The sequence below is a fragment of the Panthera onca genome, chromosome B1 (genome assembly GCF_046562875.1).
Source record: "Panthera onca isolate mPanOnc1 chromosome B1, mPanOnc1 haplotype 2, whole genome shotgun sequence".
NCBI lineage: Eukaryota > Metazoa > Chordata > Mammalia > Carnivora > Felidae > Panthera > Panthera onca.
In genome coordinates, this window is record NC_138342.1 from 113,341,639 (window position 1) to 113,362,060 (window position 20,422).

The 20,422-nt window shown below is 33.5% G+C and overlaps 1 long non-coding RNA gene across 1 annotated transcript; it reads left to right on the top strand.

Annotated features, from left to right (window-relative positions):
- The first annotated feature begins 3,440 nt into the window (after positions 1–3,440).
- LOC132693261 (uncharacterized) lies at positions 3,441–19,613 on the top strand. The gene is made up of 3 exons (XR_009616686.1): positions 3,441–3,616; positions 5,486–5,539; positions 19,247–19,613. It is a non-coding gene; the product is annotated as an uncharacterized LOC132693261 (long non-coding RNA).
- Positions 19,614–20,422: the final 809 nt, after the last annotated feature.

Here is a 20,422-nt window from a genome sequence, read left to right on the forward strand (position 1 = left end):
AACTAAAAAGGAGGTAGGGGAGGGAGAGAGAACCCTAATGAAAAGAATAAAGAAACATCTGTAGGCGATGCTGGAAAGAAAACAGTCTCAAGAATTCCCAGATGACAAACAGCTCAAAAGTCTGATACGGACAGCTCCCTTTTAAATCAAATGATAGTGGGAGTATGATCTAATAGTTTTCTTATTCATCTGTTTTGTTTTTAATAAATATGGTAGTAAGAGTGTGGGAGGAAAATCTAGTGCATTTAATTCAAACATTAAAAGTGCATTTCAAACAGCAAGCAAATGAGATTTTGTAAGTCCAAACAATCTTCAGAAAATAAGAATGAATTAACTTTATGAACGCTCCAAGATGAAAATGGACAAATCTTAAACTCCGTGATTTGTTATTGTGTGTGAGAGAGAGAATTTTTTGAAGCCTCTATAGGAAATTACATCTTTGTGCTTCTTTTTCAAAAGTCTTAAAAGTAAAACAATCATTTAAAATATACCACCCAATCAAACATTTTGACTTCAATTTTCAACAAACTTGAAAGGTAGTTGTATTATTGATTTGAAATTATTATATTTTACTAATTCTGATATGTCTAGTAGTTCAACAATATTAATTTGTCACGTAAAATAATAGGTATTTCAATGATTACTATAGATTTCTTAGGTTTTCCTATTTCTATCTGCAGGAGTCCCTAATCTTTTATCACATGTGAAACGTAATTTTATATCTTTTTATTTTATTCATGATATTTATTCTGTAAGATGTGATTGATCCACTCCAAATTAACGACAACAAATGAAATTGAAGATTGACTTTTAAAACAAATTCAATTTTTATGTAAGTGAAATTTTTCGGTCCCTGTGAGAATAACCATCAGTGCACATATGTCCCTAGTAGCCACATATCCTTTGCAAAACTCTGTTACAAGTAATAAAACGCAGTGAGGGGAATGGCTTTGGATTGTCACATTTGGTTTCCCAGTATGACCTTCACAGGAGTGTATTCTACTCCAGTCTAGTGCTAAGTGCTTAGAAAAGTTAGATCATAGAGCCTACTCATTGAAAAAACACTTTGTAATATATTTCAATTTCTACAGAAAGAATAGTTAACAAACATTGTTTCTTGCTGACGCCATTTTGATCTAGAATTTTTTTTTTTTTTCCTGGCAGGGAATATTTTTTCTATGCATTGCATTGCTTGTGTTATGTTGCATGTTCTACATTCTTATGCCCTACATTGCACACAGACGGTTCCCATTTAGGCAAACAATTTTGAATTGATTCTATTTGAAAATAACAGATTGAAATTAAGAAAGCAGCTATGATTTCACCTGCCCAGAGGAAATAACCTATTTGCCTAAACTTTGGCAACCATTTTTGTTGTTGTAGCTGTTGTTAACATAATTATGTCAGTTGTCGCATAACTACTTGAAAAAATGTAGCAAAATCTAACTCATTTGAAATATTTTCAAGTAATTATATTAATCATGGGACAACCTCTATTTAGTGGGTAATTAGATACGATCTTTTCTTAGCAAGTGGTATCACGGTACAGGGAAAAAGTTTTCAGATCTGTAATTAGCAGTTCTTGTTCTGCCTTTGAATATATAAATTTTTATTTTTTTCAAGATCCTCAGGCTCTTAGAAGCTGTGTATGCTTACCATAAAATCACGTCTGTTGTACTTGTTAGGCAAGTGCAAATCCCTGCCATCTTTTAAAACAAATGTGCTTTATTTTTTTAGTAAATACCTCCAGTGCCTCACTTGTAGCAGATGTGATGATGGATTTGAGTTTCCTTACTGGAAGCATGAGTTTTTTCTCTGGGTTTATTTTTCTCCTCTATAAAGAGTAATCCTTATAGTTATTTGATAGTCATTTTAGTGACATTCTACTAGTGATAAACTCTAATGTTTTCATATGAATAATTTAGGTATATTTTATTTCATTCTTAAATGATAGCTAATTCAGATGTAAAATTCTAAAATGAGAGTTTTGGGTTTTTTCCAGCAATCTTAAACTCCTACTGCATGCTTTCTGGCATCTATATTTACTAACGAGAAATAATGTCCTGAAATCATGTTTCTCTGGGTAAATTGCCTTTTTTCTCTGGCTTGAAAAATGTGTTTGTTGAGTTATAGTTTCACTTCATTGAATATAGTTGTACATTTATTTTTATAGATTTTACTTAGTAATCAAGAGCTTACGGAGGTAAAGCATATATTCTGCCCGTACAGGTACTCCATACCCAGAGGAAATCAAATGGACTCTGTAAAAAACTATCAGTTTTGAGGACTCTCTAAATTTTGGGTCAAAAAAAAAAAAATGAAAACAGGCAATGGGATTATTGTTCTGGACAACATGGAAGCCATTTTCTAGGTTTCTAGGGAGCCACGCTCTCAGTCACCAATAAGTCGGAGCCCTTGTGTTGGGTGGCTAATTCCATGTGATGACTTAGGTCCTGACATTTCTTCACATCATCTCCAAAGATTAACTGTTCATTTCTTTTTCTTGAGAACCCATTAAACCTGCACTACCACATTTTTCAATCTATGGCAAAGAATCATTATGGGGGAAAAAAGTGAAAATATAAATAGTTTATAATTCCCACTCTCACTTCATTTTTGTTTGGAGTGTTTTATTCTGATTTTTTAAACTATTAAATCCATTGCAGATCAATTTTATTTCTTTTTCTCCCATGAATTAGATATTATAGACTATCAAATAAAATGGCCATTTCTGTATTTTGGGATTTTTAGCTTTTTTATCAAGTTTGTGTTCTACCTCAATAAATTACTCTACTGATGGTGTTAGCTCTTGTTTGTTTCTCTCAAATAATGAAATTAACTGTTAACATGCTATAGGCATAGAACTATCTTCCATCTTTCTCACACACTAACAATTTTTATTTTTAATCAATGTCTGCACCTCTCTGTGCACCTTCTTCCCTCCTCTCTCTTTAACCAACTCTATCATTTTCCTTCCACAGAGGGTTGGCTATTGTGGCTTCTCTGACTTTTGGTATATGATATTCATTTAGATTTATCAGTTGGTCTATCCTAAAAATTGGCTAAGTCATTTAGAATATTTTAGATAAAATCCCAAAGGAACGAATCCAGTGGGTCCATGTCTCTGCCATGCTCATAATGTCCTGGCCACACTATTGTTGAGCTCAGCATGCCTGGATTCGTCATCTACAGCCCAATGACTGGGACGGTGCACTGTCAATCAGTAATTCAGATTTTCCAGGTAGTCAGGGAGAACAGACACATTTGTGAGTTGGAGAGCAAAAATAGTGTTGATCTTAATTTTCAATACATATATAGACTGTGACAGCAGGGCCTCTCAATCCTTCTGACCTTGGTTGTGTTCGGCAGGAAGTGTCAAAGGTTACCACAGTGATGATTGGAATGTGGTGGCCAAGTGTTTATAGCAACTCCACATTTTAGTCCTAAGATACTGGATCTTTGTTGTGAAGCCTACTTCATCAAATGCTGGGTTGTTTACCCACTACTAAGAATGTGAGCTGGCATTAGGCCATGGTGAGATATGGCAGTTTTACCCTACTGATTCTGCGATGTGTGGTTACCACAGAAATCGTGCTCCATACAAACAGAAAAGGAGGTAAGGATCTGTCAACAGCACGTATGACCAGTGCTATATATGCATATAATTTAAAGGTAAAAATTATATACAACATACATTGCTTAATGATGTGAGCAAAAATCATATTTGTTCAAAATGTATTTAAAATGTGTTTATAAGTGAGGGGTGCCTGGGTGGCTCAGTCGGTTGAATGCCCGACTCTTGATTTTGGCTCAGGTCATGATCGTGGGATCCAGCTCTTGTGTCAGGCTCTATGCTGAGCATGGGGCATGCTTGAGATTCTCTTTCTCCCTCTGCCCCTCTCCCCTGCTCATGCCCTCTCTCTAAAATAAAAAAATATATATATTAAAATGAAGAAATAAATAATAAAATTCGTGTATAAGTAAAATAAGTCAGACTGAGAAAGACAAATACCATATGATTTCATTCGTATATGGAACTAAAGAAACACAAATGAATGGATAAATAAAACACAAAAAGCAGAATCAGACCTATAAATACAGAGAACAGACTGATGGTCGCCAGAGAGAACGAGAGTAAGGGAATGGGCAAAATGGGTGAAAGGGAGTGAGAGATACAGGCTTCCAGTATTATGGAATGAATAAGTCGGAGGAACAAAAGACACAGCATGGAGAATATAGTCAATGGTACTATAATCGTGTTATATGGTGACAGATGGTAGCTGCAATATGGTGAGCATTAGCTTAATATATAAACTTGCAGGATCACTATATTCTACACCTGAAACTAATGTAACATTGTTGTCATCTACACTCAAATAAAATTTTTTAAATAAAATAAAATAAAATATGTATATGCATGTTCTCATGTCTAGATAAATATGTCTTTAGGAGAACATAGGTGAAGCAAGAGAGGATACCAGAAGAGACTGAATGAGTGGCAGGTACATGTAAGGTATAGAATAATTCTCTTAGTTAAAATAGGATAATTTTAATAAATTAATGGCAAGCACTATGTGTGCATGAGTGTGTGCATACTATGCATTAAGACTAGGTAGAAATTACATTTAGGATGCAGTGTGACACTTTTCCTTGCTGTATGAGTTCTACTCAATGTAACTTGCACATATTAAAAGCTTTTATTATGTGCAAGTTACATGCTAGTTCCTGGGGATACAGTTGTAAATGTGATAGATATTCCTTCAAAAAGTACTTAAATTCAGAAAAGAGTAACAAACAAGTACACACACAGAGATATGGTGTATTGCATGCTATGATGACCAATGATAGAAAATTTTTTTTAAGTTCATTTATTTATTTTGAGAGAGACCGAGAGAGGGTGGGGGAAAGGGGAGAGAGAGAGGGAGAATCTCAAGCAGGCTCTGCACCAGCAGCACGGAGCTCCACACGGGACTCCAACTCACAAAACTGGGATTACGACCTGAGTCGAAATCAAGAGTCAGGTGCTCAACCGACTGAGCCATCCATGCGCCCCCAAAGGTAGAAATTTTTAAAAGGAAAAGTCTCATTAGATGAAGAAGCACATAAAACAAGACATAAAGTCAAATGAAAGATTTTCAGATGAAAGGAGGTATAAAGAAGAATATTCCAAAAGAGAAGGCTATACATATAAGTACTTCAAGACAAAGGAGAAAGATCGTGAAATTACAGTCTCCAAATTAATTTATCTACCTGGAGTAAAAATCATGAAGAATGGGAAAGTGGATGGGAGTGGAGTGATAAGATTTGAAGTTCGATAGACAATAAAAGGCTCGTTCATATAGAGTTCATGCAGTTCATGTATAATGCTCTATATGTATATGCATAATAGTCTAAGGCCAACGGCAAATAAATAAACTTGGAAAGTAATGATGGGAGAAGAGAAACGTGATCATGTTTGCATGTTGAAAGATCTTTTTTATTTCAGTGTGGTAAATTTTTGAGGAAGGCATCTGTGAAAGCCAGTGAGGCCAAGCAGGAGGTAAGACAGCATGCTACATGAGCAGTGAGCCAGGAGTTTCAGTATTTTGTGTGAACCATAAGCCAAATAAGCAATCTGCTATGTATATTAGCAAAAAGAAGTGATTTAAAGTCATGTTTTATATAAGACTATTCAGAAATTTATTCAAAATGTTAATATTTCAGAGCATAAATATTGCTCATTAAATAGAATAAGACTTCCACATTTTTGTGACTAAATTCAGAGCTGTCCATGTTCTTCATAGATATACTATACCAGTATTGAACACTGTCTAAAATATGTGTAATTGAAATTTTTGTGTATTTTGCTGACATTTAATCTAATAAAATTTTCATCTGAACAGTACTTAAGACTCTTATGTCTATATGGGCTATGTCTGCCCTTAGCTTTGCCAGAGGCAAAATATATTTATGTTGCTAGAATGAGCATTATGCTTTCTTCTGGAATTCCCTACCCATTGCTTATTCAGTAGATTATTCTCCCTATTCAAAGTATTCTTCTTATGTTTTTTTTTCTTTTTTTCTTTTTTTTGAACACTGGTGAAAGCCTGTATGATTTTATTTTCTATGAATTAAGGTGATAGAGTATCCTTTTTCAAAATGAACTGAGTGGGATATAAGTAGACATTTTTTCTCAGTGACAAAGAAAATATTACAAGGAAACAAATCATGGGATTTGTATTATGAAAAAAATAAGGGTGTTCTATGACTTTAGAGAAACATAAACCGTTGATTCATGAAGATGATAATTATCTTATTTTAAAACACGGTACTTAAAATAGGGCTTGTGTGTGGACGTTCCTTCTTTTCAACATATCTTTTCCTTCCTCTTTCTTCATCTTTTATTTCTGCTTGGAAATATACTTAAGATACATAAATGTAAAGTGACTTTGTTAGATTATCTGTTTAAAACCTGAAATATATAAAGAAACATTTTCACATTTATATCAAAATTATACTGATGAAAAAATAAATAGATTTAATATTAATAATTTTAAAACAAATATTCACCACAAATCTGTTAATCCCATTGTACCAAAATACCAAGATATTTTCAGTAGTAGCTATTTAACTGTGTAGTGACTTTGCAAGTTTTCTAGTGTTTTGTTGGAATCAATTTGAATCTCCTCAAGAAAGTGAAAATATAAAGTTATGTGATAATTCAGTAATAAAGATTCAGATTTATATTTGTACTATGTGATAAAGGAAATACACTTGCTTTATCCTTAAAAAATAATATTCAGTGAATTTAAAAGACTCAGAGATGCACAGAGCATGTTTCTAAACACACTAAAAGCAAGTGAAATCAGTAACAAAAGATTTCATAGGAAATATCAAGTATTTAGAAATTTAGCATCACTCAGGAAAAAAATCAAACCTAATGATAATGGGAAAAATCGCATAAAAATTAATGATATACAGCCAAAATGCTGCTTAGAGAGAATCTTATGGCTTTAAGTATTAACATTGTAAAAGTAAAAAAGGTCCAAAACATTTAAAATCAATCACTCAAATTTTCACCTTAAGATACATAAAAAAAAGTAAATTATCCCCAAACAACAGAAATGAGGTACAGAATATAGAAAAATGGAAAAAATTATAAAGCCACATATTGACTATTTGAGCAGATTGAATTAAAAAAAAAAAAAAACAAAAACATGACAAGAACAAAATACAAACCTTTATAAGCTCTTAGTCAGATTGGTGAAAAGACAAATATCTTACAAATTATAATAATATCATGAATGAAAAAAAGATTATCGCTGTAGAGCCTACAGATAGTCAAAGGATCAATTTAATACCAACACATGGGAAAACTTTGATGACGTGGATCTATTCCTTGGAAAATGTAATCGATAAAACTCACATGCAACAAAAAAGGAAATTTTAATAGTCCTATGTCTACAAAAGGATAAAGAATTTGTCATTAAAAAACTTTGATAGGTCGCCTGGGTGGCTCAGTTGGTGAAACGTCTCACTTCGGCTTAGGTCACGATCTCCTGGTCTTGTGAGTTCCGCCCCACGTAGGGCTCTGTGCTGACAGCTCAGAGCCTGGACCCTGCTTCGGATTCTGTGTCTCTGTCTCCCTCTGCTCCTCCCCCTGCCCTGTCTGTGCTTTGTCTCTCTGTCTCTCTGTCTCTCTGTCGTGCTCTATCTCTCTGTCTCTCTGTCTGTCTCTCTCTCTCTCTGTCAAAAATAAATAAACATTTAAAAAAATGACTTAAAAAAAAACTTTGATAAAAAGGAAATTTTAGACACAGATGATTTTACTGTTGAATTTTATCAAACATATAAGAAGAAATAATACCAATTTTATAGAACTGCATCCAGAAAACAAAAATATCTCTTTCCACTTGCTTTATGAGGCTATAAAAAAGCACAATCTCCTAAAGACAGCAAAAGACAACAAAAGAAACTTATGGACTGATATTGGTCATGAATATAGGTATAAAAATACTTTAAAATATTGGCTATTAAATCCAAAAATATATCAAAGGAATAATACATCATGACCAATTAAATGTTATCTCAGTAATGTAAACTTGCTTTAAAAAACCTTTTTGATGATTGCAAGAAAAGAATAAGAAAATTCAAAGCCAATTTCTGTTAAAAACTCTAGGTAAGAAGAGTCGGGAACTTCCTCAATCTGATAAAAGACAAAATGATAAATCTATAGCTAATGTCATAATGGATGATAGAATACTGAACACACACCCCTAAGGATATCCACTCTTACCATTTCATATTTTGAGGAGTGCACAGAAAGGCAACTACAAATAACTGCATTTAGCACACTGTATAATACAAGTTAATATACAGAAGTTATTTTTATTTTCCAAAGAACTAAGAGCAAACAACAAACACAAAATGAATCTTAAAACATTCTATATATAATAGTGTCAAAATTCATGTAAGTTAGCCAAACATTTAACAAGAGGTAAGAGACAACTGTATAATGAAAACAAAACAAAACAAAAACCACAGATTTGCTAAAGAAATGAGTTATTCTATATTCACAGTTTGAAAGATCCAATATTTTTAAGAAATCAATTTACCCCCAAATGAATGATACATGTAATGTAATCTTAGTCACATTTCCAGTAAGCTTTCTCTTTGTTTGTAATAATCAACAGTTTCCAAAATTTACATTGGATACAAAGGGCCTAGATGACCAAATCTTACTAAAAAATGAAGAATTATACCTGATTTCAAGATGCATGCACATTTACATTAATCAAGACAGTGTGACATTTAAGTGAATGAAGACCCATAGAACATGGAATAAACTAGAAAGTGAACTGATAAGCAAACAACAATGAAGGAATATTATTTTAAATTGCATTTAATACTCTCGTAGGTAAACCTCTTTCCAAATATTTAATAACTATTCATTCAAATACTTTGTCATTTTATTTTGTTATAAATATTTTCTATATCTCCTATAAAGGTTTTTTTTTTATTTCTTGAGCATTCTCTATTTTAATCATGTTTATAGTAAATATTTATCAAGGGTCTTTGATTATTTTCCTGTTTTTGATATTTTATTATACAAAGTTGTTTTGAATCTTACATCATGAAATGCACCATGAGATGTTTCATCAATATTTTTTCACTAGTTTTGACTCTCCTCATTGTTATATGTCTTTTCCTTCTAATAGTTTACTCTCTTTAACTTAATCTGTAAAAAATATTATTTCTATTATTATTATTATTTTGAGAGAGAGAATGAGTGAGGGAGGGGGCAGGGGGAGGGAGGGAGAGAGAGAGAGAGAGAGAGAGAGAGAATTTTAAGTAGGCTTCATGCTTAGCATGGAGCCTGACACAGGTCTAGATCCCATGACCCTAGGATCATGACCTGAGCTGAAATCAAGAGTCAGACACTCAACCAACTGAACCACTCAGGTGACCCTATAAAAATTCTATTGTGTATTTTGTTTATGGCACAGTGATCATTTTGAGACACTACTTCTCACTTTCTTCTCCCCAGCTGTTCCTCTACTAGGACTTTTAGTTTAAAATGGTGCCAGCCTAAGCACATATAATATTGTCTCTCCTAACTTTTCAGTTAATCACATAAGAAAACACAGAAAGAACCAAAAATGTATAAAAACATCACTAAATAAGAGATATCAGTTATTGTCAGAATTCAAATCCAACAGCAAAAAATTGACAACTCTGAAGTAACGTAAAATGACAAAGTCATTTCTTACCAATTTCCTCAAGACACTGAAAAAAAATAGAATTTTCCATTCCAACTACAGTATTATTGCATCTTCTTTCCTTTATGTAGAAAGATTTTGGAGGTACATTTAAACTTCTTTTTATTAATTATTTATTAATTAACATTTCTTTCAAATTTGGATATATTTGCATCTAACAGTAAATGCAAGATTACCATCAGATGGCTGCCCTCACAGGAAATATGGCGAGTTGCTATTTCTGAGTGAAATTTGCCTATATCTTCATAAAGAATTAGCTAACTTTTTATCTTCGGTACTATCACTTTTGTTTCTCAACTCTTAAAATACAACTTCAAACATGCTATTAAAAATATTTTTCACTTCTTATACGGACTTGATTAATTTAAATTCAATATTTAAAAATTTCTCTTTTTAGGAGACTATTTGCAAGTTCTTTCATAGTCCGTTATTTAATGTTCTACATTTTATTTATTTATTTATTTATTTATTTATTTATTTACTTATTTATTTATTTATTATGAGACTGTGCACGATTGGCGTAAGGACAGAGGGAGAAGGAGAGAGGGAATTCAAACAGGCTCCACGCCCAACATAGAGTCCAACGTGGGGCTGGAATTCATGACCAGGAGATAAACCAAGCTGAAATCAAGAGTTGGACACTTTACTAACTAAGCTACCCAAGCACCCCTAATGTTCTATATTTTAAATAATAGAAGATTTTTTAAACTAGAAGAGATAGTTTCACCTTAATACTTAGTATTTGTTTGAAATGTCAGGATTAAAATCTTACAAGAAACTATTCATGTCATGTAAGTATTTATTCATGAGTATCTGCTAAATAATTTAATGTATAGATTTTGAAGCAGAGATAGATTTAATGTATAGATTTTGAAAGCATATCAATAGAAGCCACAATCTTTATTAAAAATGTCAGTGTATTAAACTTTTTAAGTATCTTTTTTTTAAAAAGATTTTATTTTTACATAATCTCTATACCCATCATGGGGCTAGAACTCACAGCCCTGAGATCAAGAGTCACATGCTCTACCTAGTGAGCCAACCAGGTGCCCCTGAGCTTATAACATCTTAATGGCTTCTCATCACTTGTTTTTTTAAAAAAATAAGTGAAGGATTATTTGAAAGCTCTTGTCTTTTGTATAAGATTTCATTAATTTTTGAGGTGAATATTTCCCAGAGATGGTTGAGTGAAGAACTGATTAAAATGAAAATGTGCCTAAAATACCTAACAAAACAGCTGACCTAAGACATGTTCCTTGAACATGTTTGTCAGTACGGGGCACCTGATAAGTTCTAATAAGAACATTTTTACTCCATTAAAAATAACATTGCACCTATGACCCATACGTAAAATATATGTGTACATTTTTAAAAATAAGAATATTTTGTAACTTAAGACTATCTCTGTGATAGTTCTGAGGTTCCTTTTTTTTCCAGTGGGAATTTATTTAAATCTTTCTGAACTTTTTTTTTTTTTGACATAATATTATAGGATTAACGCAGTGTTAATGAAAGCCTTTTTCATTCTTTGATTTGTTATTAATTCCAGTATTCTTTCATTGCCTACCACCAAGCATTATCATCATCTACTTGGAATATATTTGCACACCATAGATTTTATTAGCTTCTTCATTTGTTTAAGGGCTGCCTTGGCCAGCAACATTTGAGAGGTTTTGTTTTGTTTTGTTTTGTTTTACTTCACCTTTCCTGAGCCCTCTACTTGGTTTAGTATTTCTCAGTTAAACTATATTCTCACTATTTCTCAATTAAACTATATTTTACCCCAGATGCAGGTCACCACATGTCATTTGATAGTTGGTATTGATTTTCTAATTTGTGAACAAGTACATGACATCTTCTTCAAAAATTAAACCAAGTATTTGCTGCTAATGTCACCAAATCACATAAAAAGGTGTGTATAAGTACAAATACCCTTAAAGAGTAGTGAATATGTAAATTTCAAATATATCATGTCATATATTGTATAGATATTGAATTACTATAATTATGTGGTCATATTTTTGTTTTCAGTTAATTCAACATTCCTTTACAAGAATAAAGTAAATCTGACTTGTACAGCAAACTAAATGTTGAATCAGAGATTAGGATTTTGAAAAAATGTTAACACTGTTAAAAATTTAATGGCATTTTGCTTTGCTTTAAGTTGTGAGACCTTGAGGATAAAGTTATAAAAAATATAATTTCCATTTAAATATGACTTTCTGCTCCTTAGGGTCATGAAGCACATACCCACAGTTATAAACACACACAAGTAATTCATGGTAATTATAAGCCATAATCATGATGCTAACTTAGGTCTTCATAAAGTTAAGTGTAGCCTGTCTTAGGCTTCATTTATTAAGTTGTTTTTCAAAGGTTTCAGAGATGTTTTCCTTGGTGTAAAGTCCTCTTAGAGTTTTAGTTTCCTTCAGGGACAATTGAAGCAGGTGAGATGTTATAGATCCATTTTATAATAAGGTTCTGTATGGCATTCATATTTAAATTCATTATTTAAACTCTCATTTTATTCAGATAAAAAGTGCCATGATGAAGGAGATAAATTACAGTTAGCTTTAAATGGTGAATCTCATAGCCAGGTGCACATTATATTCACTGAGGAACTTTTGTGGAATGCTGATGCCCTGGAACATTGGAGTAATTGGTTAGGGATGAAAGTATCAGTATTTTTAAAGATCTCCAAATATTTTAATGGTTTAAAGCTTGAGCCAATAGGCTAAAGATTTCATAGCTATTACCTAAACTTGAAGGGAAGATTCTTCATCTTTGGTGAAATGCAAAATTGAGACCAGGATAACGTCTTATGTCTCTGTAGCTCACATTTCCAACCCTCCATCCATTCTTTGTTTCCTTATTCTGAAAATGCTAAATCTCATATTTGAAAATATGGCATCTTTTGAGGTGCCTGGGTGGCTTAGTCAGTTGAGCGTCCAACGTCAGCCCAGGTCATGATCTCTTCAGCCCAGGTTTATGGGTTTGAGCCTCACGTCAGGCTTTGTGCTGACAACTTAGAGCCTGGAGCCTACTTTGGATTCTGTGTCTCCTTCTCTCTCTGCCCCTACTCTGCTCATGCTCTCTTTCTCAAAACTAAACATCTTTATGGAATCTTTATGGTATCAAATTGCTGAATCAACCTTAAGGGTTTCTTGATATATAAGTAGCAAATGCTCTGTAGGTAAGTTTTATTTACTTACCACCAAATATATGATAACAGATTTAATTACTCAGGGAATAACTCAATATTTAGTACTTTTAGATAAATTAAAACAAAGTAAGTTTTTAATTTATTTTTTTTATTTTTTAAACATTTTTTTAACGTTTATTTTTGAGAGAGACAGAGCATGAATAGGGGTGGAGCAGAGAGAGAGGGAGACACAGAATTCAAAGCAGGCTTGAGGCTCTGAGCTGTCAGCACAGAGCCCGATGTGGGGCTCGAACTCATGAACCTTAAGATCATGACCTGAACTGAAGTCAGATGGTTTACCAACTGAGCCACCCAGGTACCCCAAAACAAATGAAGTTTTTTAGATAGTAGATTTAAATCATTGCAATCTATCATTTTCTTCCAACGAGTCATTCCCCAAAACCCAAGTTCTTCAAACTAGACTTAGACTTGCTGCTGTGCATTTTGACTAATGTCATGACCTTAGATTGCTCACACTGGGTTCTAATCATGTAGTTGCAGTTATATTTGACCCATCAAATATTATCAAACTAATGCCTAGTTTAAAAAGTGTGGAAAATTAAAGTCCAACCATTTTCTAGCATTTTGCTGTGTTCAGAATTAAATTATTTAAACATATTCATTGAGACCCATCCATGAATAGATTTAATGTAATGCACAAATGTATGAGATTCAGAATAAAACTTGTGTTCAAATCCAATCTTTGACACTTATTGATCATTTAATGGGAAAGTACCAGTGGCCTTTCTAAGGAGAACGAAAGAGTTAAAAAGATGGAATAACAGAGAGAATAACAGAGAGAAATAAACAGGAAGTGTATAGGATGGGCCGTACAGCTTTTGAATTACTCAGGGGTCTTTAACCCAAGTCTCACAAGAGGAAGCCACTCAAAAGATTAAAAAGATATAAGTCTAATTGTCATATTTTTAAAATTTTTTTTAAAGTGAGAGAGACAGAGCATGAGTGGGGAAGGGGCAGAGAGAGAGAGACACACACAGAATCCAAAGTAGACTCCAGGTCTGAGTTGTCAGCATACAGCCCGATGTGGGGCTCAAATTCATGAACCACGAGACCATGAAATTATGACCTGAGCCGAAGTCAGATGTTTAACCGACTGAGCCACACAGGCTGCCTGATAATGTTTATTTATTTATTGTGTGTGTGTGAGAGAGAGACACCTCATGCAAGTCAGGGAGAGGCAATGAGAGAGAGAGAGAGAGAGAGTGAGAGAATCTCAAGCAGGCTCCACACTGTCAGTGCACAGCCTGAAAGCCTGACATGGGGCTCGATCCCACAAACCATGAGATCATGACTTGAGCTAAAATCAAGAGTCAGATGCTTAACCAATTGAGCCACCCAGGCAACCTTACATTTTCTTCATATGAAGAAATGAAGGGAGGAGAGGTCAAATAAATTCCCACAAACAAATTATGTATAAACCGATGAAGCCAGGAGTAGAATGTTCCTCTACTTTTAGCACTACATCATACTTCAAAAATTCAGGTTGATATGTCATTTTTCTTTCTGATGCATGCTAAAACTGTGATAAATGAATATAGGGATATAAAAATGGGAACACATTAAAAATAAACAATAGGAAACTAAAGTAGTAGCCAAAGAAACAAAGCTGTAAAATGGTAGAAACCAAGACTGTTCAGAGCCCCTGAGGGACCAGCACCCAGAACTGGAAAGCCATTAGGACGCCTCTGTTTCTCTCTGCATTCCATTAGATAAGCTTTCCTTCTGAGGCAGGAGCAAGTGTGACCGTTTCTATTGTAGGAGCAAAAAGGACTTTATATCTTCAGTGCAATATGAAAAATAAAAATCCTTGTAAAGATCCTGATTGTCCTAAATAAGACAACAGGTTCGTGCTGTGACCACAAAGGTCCCATTAGAACCCAAAAAATGAGAGTTGGGAGTTTGGGGATTTCCTGGAAAATGTCCATAAATCAAAAGAAAACAAAATGGATTTGATGATTCAATCAAACAAGGGAAAATGTACTTGGAAGATACACATTAGACACCATTATATCATGTAAGGATTTTGGATCTTACACTAATTTCAATGGAAGCTACTGAAATGGCTTAAATAGGAGTAATGTAAACACTTATCTATTTTAAAAGGGTTTTTTTAGCCTCTGTGTGAAGATTGAATTAAGGAGACGTGTGTGTATAGACTAGGCAGAAGAATACAGCTTTGTAAGTGACCCTTTCCAAACAAAATTAAAAGGAAAATGAACTCCTAAGATGGTACTAATATTCATACAAATTTCAAATCTCAAATATATTGTAAGTCACAAACACATTGAACATACCTCTAATTCCAAATGATTATGGTTTTTCACATAATCTGCACATGAAAAAGTAGTTAGTCAAAGTTAATTATAAACAAAATGAACATTAAATAATATGACATGTTAGGTTTCCTTATGTTATGCTAATTATTTATTTTCTGAAGCAGTTTCTGTTTTAAAAAAATAAGTGAGGGGGTGGGAAAGGATTGGGAGAAAAAACATCAATGGTAGATTTGAGAAGAGATAACTTTTTTTAACCATTTGAAAATAATGGGAATGTAAATATAAACTCTTTTTTTCAAACAAGTTGGACAGATTAACTTTTTTTTTTTAAACCCAACAGACTATTATTCTTCATTAAAGTGTGCTTTATTTCTATCATTTAAGGTGGGCTTTGAAATATACCCTCAAAAAGGATTCCTTTCTTTAGTTTACTCAGACCTCCGAATCATCTAATGACCATTAAATGAACATTTCCAATTATTCTATTTCTGTTTGTTTTCCGAATTCTCTTCTCTGTCCTAAGTGTTTAAAAATATTGAATTTTGTGTGTGGGAGGGTGGGTTAAGCAGGTAATGAGGATTAAGGAAGGCACTTGTGATGAGCACCGTGTGTTGTATGTAAGACTTGAATCACTAAACTATACATCCGAAACTAATATTACACTGTATGTTAACTAACTGGAATTTAAAACATTAAAAAAAAAGTCAATTATAAATAAATTAAGACATTTTATGTCTGATCATAGGATGAAGACATGGGAAAATAGTAGTTAGAGTAGGGTCAAATATTTTAGTAAAAGGTTTCAGTTGCTATGTAATGAACACATCTCCTTCATTATGTTCAGCCACGTTTCAATGGCCAGAACAGTCAACTGAATAGTTTATATATTTATTACTCTTTATATTAATCTTTTAGTTTAATTTATTTGTTATGTGTAGTTTCATATGACATCCCCAAACCTATTGTCTTCCACATCAGAAATGATTGAAAGTGGATTATGTCTTACAATATATATCTAAATAAGTATAGCATACTTGAAAACTTTGAAAAGGTGTATTTGCTTTAGACACTGCAAATGTACTTGTTTGATATATGCAGGTAAAATCATAGGCAAACTAGTGAAAAAAAAGTGTGTCTTCTCCAAAACTTATCATTATCTCAAAGTTCTCTTCTGTCTACTTCTAGCTAGAGGCTCTGTGTTCCTTGAGATATATCTTCCTTGCCAATGTTACCCTGGACCTTTGAGTGGATAAATAAACATCTCAGGTCCCTGGGTGTGCAGTTATGTCTGCAAAGTACCTAGGGGGGTGATAACACTAATCCAAAGCTATATACAAATAAAAGAAAATTACTGGGACTTATTCAGAATCCAAATGTAATGCCAGCATTTTTCCGGGGTCTCGCTTGAGATAGACCCCTCCACCCACACTATGTTTTCAGTTCAGAAGAGGTTACTCAAGGGCAGAGGTTAAGACAAAGCAGAGGCAGGGACAGTGTTGTTCCCATAACAGAGGAAGAGATTTTCAGGAAACATTGAAACCCCATGCTCTTGTTCAAAATACTTCAAATTAGTCACTGCTTGCATAGCATATAAAAAATTCAAAAGGGAAAATAAATGGCTATGAGTGCCATAATATACACGGGATTTTAAAATCCATTATATGTCTGGACGCCTAGGTGGGTCAGTTGGTTAAGCAACCGACTTTGGCTCAGGTCATGATCTCACGGTCTGTGAGCACAGAGCCTGGATCCTACTTCAGATTCTGTGTCTCCCTCTCTCTTTGCCCCTCCTCTGCTCATGCTCTGTCTGTCTCTCCCTCTCAAAAATAAATAAACATTAAAAGAGTTTTGAAAATCCTTTATATGTCATATACACAGTAACCAGAAAACATAAAAATTGACTAATTTACAAAGATTGCATATTCCTTTTGCATAAGTATATGGGAATTTTTTTCTCTTCCAATTAATTTATTTATTTAGTTTTTTTATTTCTTTTTTACTTAAACTCAATTTAGTTAATGTAGAGCAAAAAATTAGTTTTGAATGCACGATAGTGATTCAGCACTTTCAGACATCACCCAGTGCTCATCACAGCAAGTGCCCTCCTTAGTCCCCATCACCTTTTTAAATATTTTTTTTAATTTTTTTTTTATTTTATAGAAAGAAAGCATTAGCAGTGGGGGAGAGGGACAGTGGGAGAGAGAGAGAGGAGAGAGGGAATCTTAAGCAGGCTCCACCCTCAGCACAGAGTCTGACACGGGGCTCAATCACGTGACCTGGGATCATGACCTGAGCAATAATCAAGGGTCAGACTGAGCCACCCAGATGCCCTGATACCCATCATTTATTTAACACATGCCTGCACCGACCTCCCTGCTAGTAGCCATCAGTTTGTTCAGTATATGGGAGTATTTTAAAAATTATTTATTTATTTTGAGAAAGAGAGAGAGAGAGAGGCAGAAAGAGAGAGGGGGGGTAGAGAGAGAGAATTCCAAGCAGACTCTGTACTGTCAGCGCAGAGCTGGACATGGGGCTTGACTCCATGAACTGTGAAATCATGACCTGACCCGATATCAAGTGTTGGATACTTAACCAAATGAGCCACCCAGAACCCCCAGTATATGGGATTTTTAAATCAGATAATTCTAAGTAAATTATTTTATTTCTTTGTAATACGAAATTTATAAATCTTCGTATTGTTTCGCAACATAACAATTGTGAGTAGTCAAAGATGTCTTCCAGATAAAAATACTTTTTGGGACATCTGAGTGGCTCAGTCGGTTAAGCTTCTGACTCAGGCTCGAGGCCCTGCACTGACAGCACCGAGCCTGGAGCCTACTTCAGATTCTGTGTCTCCCTCTCTCTCTGCCTTTCCCCTTCTCATGCTCTGTCTCTCTCTGTCTCTCAAAAATAAATGTTAATTTTTTTTTAAAGATAAAAATACTTTCTATCACTTACTATGAACCTCTCAGAAGATGTAGAGAAAAGTAGTCATTGAGGTAATTATTTGAGGGGGACGAAAACACAGGTGCAATAATAAAGACCAAGTAAGTTCCCAAAGTGGACTAGATAGGACCAGGATTTAAACTCTACTGAATCTGATTTCAGAAATTATTTCTTTATATCCCAGCCTTTTTTCTTAATGATTAAAACCAAGAGACACTAATAGTAAAAATTAACAAGATAACATTATTATAGAATTGGCTATGTTGGTAGGTTTTATATATATATATATATATATATATATATACACACACACACACATATATATGTGTATATATATGTGTGTGTATATATATACATGTATATAAACATATATATATACACATAAATATATGTATATGTATGTATATACACATATATACATGTATATAAACATATATACATACATATATATGTATATACATACATACATATATATGTGTGTATATACACACATATATATACACACGTACATATATATGCTTATGTACATGTATATATATATGTTTTATAATATTTTATACTAACCTAACAGATGGCACTGCCTCTATCAAATGATAGCATCAACATAGAAATTAATAGATTTAATTAACAGTTATATTTACATTAGAGAACTAGAGTATTTTCATAGCAGGGTTGGTTTAAATTTTATATGAAACAGAGAGATGAAAAAATCTCCATGTATACATTATAGAGCATGCATGTTTATGCATATATTATATACATTATATATCATATATTATGTATCATGCATATATAATACTACTCATTATATAATTTTAACACAAAAAGTAGCTTTACAGCTTGGTTAATCCAAGAATGCTTTGGTATAAGGAATCATTTTCTTGGCTGACAATGGTAGCATGTATTATAATAAGAATCCCCTTCACTTGCTCTAACAAGCAAATTCCCTGTTTCCCAGGAACATTCTTTTAGAGACTCTTGAATGTCTATCTGCCTTGAAAGGATGGCCTATCTCCATTGCCATTTTCTCTTTTTATTTTCAGTATTTGGGATTCAGCTCAGGTCGAGACCAAAGAAGCAATTCTACCTCGCAAGTGCTGCAGCTGGTTTCTTCCAGTGTCCCTCCATTCATAGCAAGGGAAGGAGTGACCGACTCATACAAGATTAGCTTAAAAGGAAAATCAATACCGCTCCCTCATCCTCATCAAGTCTTGAGCCACGCTGGCCAGGATCCAAGGAGGAAAGGCTCAAGTGGAAAACACTTGGCTGCCAGCGAGAACGATACTCGGAGATGCATACCAGGTTATTTGAACTTCTGCCAATGAATGCATCACTAGAAGTTGGAGGTAACGTGGCTTTCTTCCAACCATCTGGTTTAATTGAAAAATATAAATGTTGGAAAACAATAAACCAAAGCTTGCTTTCCTTGAGTCGTGTGGTACTGCCTGGTTATGAATTGTGCTCTTCAATATTAAAAGGTTTCTTAAATATGTATATAAATATAACATAAGAAACCAATAATAATTCATCCTTATTATACTAATATTATAATTTAATAGTGAATTTTATCAAAATCTTACTGATGTGAATTATGCGGATTTGCTCAATAGTATTTTTTTTCTTTTCCCTTTTTTTATAGACACGTTAGGAAATCTTAACCAGAACTCAAATCCAGAAATCCTTTCAATTTCATAGACATATATATTATTTCCTTATGTACATGGTTAACCATTCTAAATAAAAAGTGCCTAGTACCAAGCAGAATCAAAGGAAATGTAAAATCCTATCTATATGAAATGAAAATTTGACTGACATGTGTACATTTTTCTCAAGTTATGTAATTTTTCCTTTCTACAAATAATGCCCATCATGTATTAGATGTTGTATAAAACACTAAAAAGAAAAATAAAATAAATAAATAAAGATCATGTTCTCATAGAGATTTAATCAAATAGACCGAGACTGATGTTAATTTAACCCATGTAAACAAATCACTAAATGAGCAAAAATATAGTTTTCTTTAATCCTAATACATGTCTTTCCCCACTACCATAATTCCTCCAATTTGAGAATTACATAAGGAGAATTTTAAAATATTCTAAACAAGGGCGCCTGGGTGGCTCAGTTGCTTAAGTGTCTGACCTCGGTTCAGGTCATTATCTCACAGTTCAAGTCATGATCTCACAGTTCGTGGGTTTGAGCCCCAGGTTGGGCTTTGC